This window comes from Limulus polyphemus, unplaced genomic scaffold (genome assembly GCF_000517525.1).
Source record: "Limulus polyphemus unplaced genomic scaffold, Limulus_polyphemus-2.1.2 Scaffold210, whole genome shotgun sequence".
Classification (NCBI taxonomy): domain Eukaryota; kingdom Metazoa; phylum Arthropoda; class Merostomata; order Xiphosura; family Limulidae; genus Limulus; species Limulus polyphemus.
The window spans coordinates 553244-556475 of NW_013665820.1; the positions used below are offsets into that span (position 1 = coordinate 553244).

The following is a 3232-nucleotide window of genomic DNA, read 5'->3' on the forward strand; positions in this document are numbered from 1 at the left end:
GAATAGTGGGATTGGCCGTAACATTATAACGCCCCCACGGCTGAAATGGCGAGCATGTTTGGTGTGACGGGGATTTGAACCCGCGCCCCTCAGATTGCGAGTCGAGCGCCCTAACCACCTGGCCATGCCAGGCCGGAAAAAGCACTGTGAAGTGTGAAGTACTTAAATAAGACAATGTTCGTAATATAGATAATAAATTACAGACAAGACTTTCAACCTTCGTAACAAACCGTTGGTAAAACTTCTGTATCTAGATACGTATCGTATCGACTACTATGGTGAGTTACGCACTCCTAGTAATTAATATACAAATGTCTAAATAAAAAGAAAGAAAAGACTTAAACACATTTATGACTCACATGAGTCATGAGTTATTCATTAAATGTAATAAAATAAAAGCGAAATTCTAATATATTTATATAATGCTCCATTATATATTAGAACATTGGCGAGGCCAGTATTTTACAGAAAGGCTAGGGCTAACTTGTAGAGCAAGCTGTGATTAAGAGCCACGTTTGAAATATTAAGAGATTACGGAAAGTGGCTCCAAAAACAATGTTAACTGCTTTTTTCTTTCTTTTTTTTGGGGGGGGGGATTTGTTTGTAATTAAGCACAAAGCTACACAATGGGCTATCTGTGCTCTGCCCACCACGGGTATCGAAACCCGGATTCTAGCGTTATAAATCCGCAGACATACCGCTGTGCCACTGGTGGGCTTGGGGAATACGCCACCTACGCCCTATGCTAATCTGACCAGTTATATTTATGTATTGGAACATAAATATTGCATAGTACATTGAGTTAAGTTTAAAATATGAAATGCTGTTTTAATAGTTTGTTGTAGAAAATGCTTTATACAATCCGTTTATATTTAATCGGTAAAATGTTTTATAATTTAAAGTATTCATATGGTTACGATAAAAATTAATCAAAAAGTTATTTTTATTCTGTGTCCTAAAATCACACTAGTTCTTTTTATGCAATATATTTTCCCTCCATTGTCTAAACAATTTTTTCGTTTGTTTGTTTAAAGGATGAATTTTGCGCAAAGCTACTTGAGGGCTACATGCGCTAGCCATCTCTAATTTTCAAGTGAGAAGCTACGGGAATGGCAGCTAGTCAACACCTATCAAATAGTGAGATTGACCATCTCATTATAACGCCCCCACGGCTGTAAAGGTGAGCATGTTCGGTAATGGAATTCAAACATGTGACTGACCTTCAGGTTGCGAGTCGAGCGCCCTAATCGCCAAGTCATACTAGGCTTTATTTGTTTGTTTCCGATTTTTACATAAAGCGATTCGCTAGCCATTCCTCGTCTCTAATTTTTGAAATGATGGACTAAGGAGAAGGCAATACACATCACTAATGCTTGAGCTGGCCTGTTCAAATAATGAACACATATATTCATGGTCCAGTACGACGAGTAAGCACCATTTTATAATTTTGTTTGTTTTGAATTTCGCGCAAAGCTCTTCGAGGGCTATCTGCGTTGGCCGTCCCTAATTTAGCAGTGATAGACTTGAGAGAAGACAGTTAGTCAACACCATCCGCCGCCAACCCTTGGGCTACTCTTTTACCAACGAACAGTGGAATTGTCCGTCACATTATAACGCCCACATGGCTGAAAGGCGAGTATGTTCGGTGAGAGGGATTCGAACCCACGACCCGCAGATTATCTTAACTGCAAGGCCTATAAACGTCAAATGCTAAAATAAAGTTATGTTATCGAATTACTGGCTTTACAACTATATTTTCCGTTATATTAGCATCCTAAAAAGATAAATATATTCAGTACATTGGGCCTGACGGTTAGGCCCTGTGATCAAAACAATGCACCGAACATGCGCACCATTTCAGTCATAGGGCGTTATAATTGACGATTAATCCCATTATTCGTTTGTAATGGTGGCCCAAGAGTTGGTGGCAGGTGCTACCGGTCAGTTGCCTTCGATGTGGTTGGCATTTCAAAATTTAAGGACTGCGGCAACTAACCTTAGTAACTTTACCGTAAACAAAACAATCAGATAAAGAATTAAATACATATAGAAATTGTTTATAATGGCGTGACCTAGTAGTTAGGTAACCTTGTCTCGCTATATCATACATGATGAAAATATGCCTCTCCCCAGTTAATATATACTTTAAGAGTAGCAATAGACCACCTAATGCTAGACATTAAATATAAATACCATTTTACTAACTTGTAATAATAGTATTAATTAGAGTGTTTGTGTCTGATACTCTTGTCATGAATCAGTGAAATGAATGTGTCGCGATGTACGGGACTGTTTGTCAACTGTATCACTATACATACCAAGCGAAGAAATGTATATTCCGACACAAAATGCTACACATGATATATGAATGGACATGGCTTTGAAAGGGGTTGTTGTAACTAAGAGCTGTAAACGGTGAACAATCTTCACATATAATTCGTTTAGCGTTTAGCAGACACGATGGTGTATTTTGCATGACGATTACAACAACTGTGCAGGAGGAAGGAAGAGGTCTTCGATAGTACTGTTACGACAGCGGGGGTCACGTGACGCTAGTAACACGTCATGAACTTCTGGAAGGATCCTGTCCCTTCCTGAAGTCTCGAGAGGCTACTAGATATGCGGTAGTCTTGTATATATAAGCCACCAAGAACTGCCGGCAACAATGGGTAATTGAACTGTCGACAGAGAGAGAGAGAGAGACATATTGTTGAGCGAGCACGTGAGACGTTCGTTGTGAATTATAGCGTGACTGTGGAAATTAAGTGTATTACAAAGTTGTATTCAGAAAGAATAAACCAGTTTTATTAAGAAAGGACTTGTATTGCTAAAGTTCTTCGGAAAGAGTTTTTATGGAAAATTAACTAACGACCAGAGACGTAACAAATTGGTGTCGGAAATGGGATAGAAAAAAAACAAGAAGAAGAAAATGGGAAACGAGAGGCGGCAAATCAAACTATAGCTTAGCAGATTTGATGGCAGCAATACAGGAACAGCAAAAGAAACAAGAAGAACGAGAAAATAAACAAGAAGAACGAGAAAAGAAACAAGAAGAATGAGAAATAAACAAGAAGAACGAGAAAATAAACAAGAAAAGAAACAAGGAGAACGAGAAATAAACAAGAAGAACGAGAAAATAAACAAGAAAAGAAACAAGGAGAACGAGAAAAGAAACAAGAAGAGAGATTACAGCAGCTGTTGGATGAAAAGAAAAGAAACAGAAAGAGAAATT

General features: G+C 38.3%; 1 protein-coding gene across 1 annotated transcript in view; it reads left to right on the forward strand.

Moving 5' to 3' along the window:
• Positions 1-3232, forward strand: part of LOC106478421 (glucose-6-phosphate 1-dehydrogenase-like) — a 39965-nt gene that overhangs the window by 10121 nt on the left and 26612 nt on the right. The window lies entirely within an intron of this gene.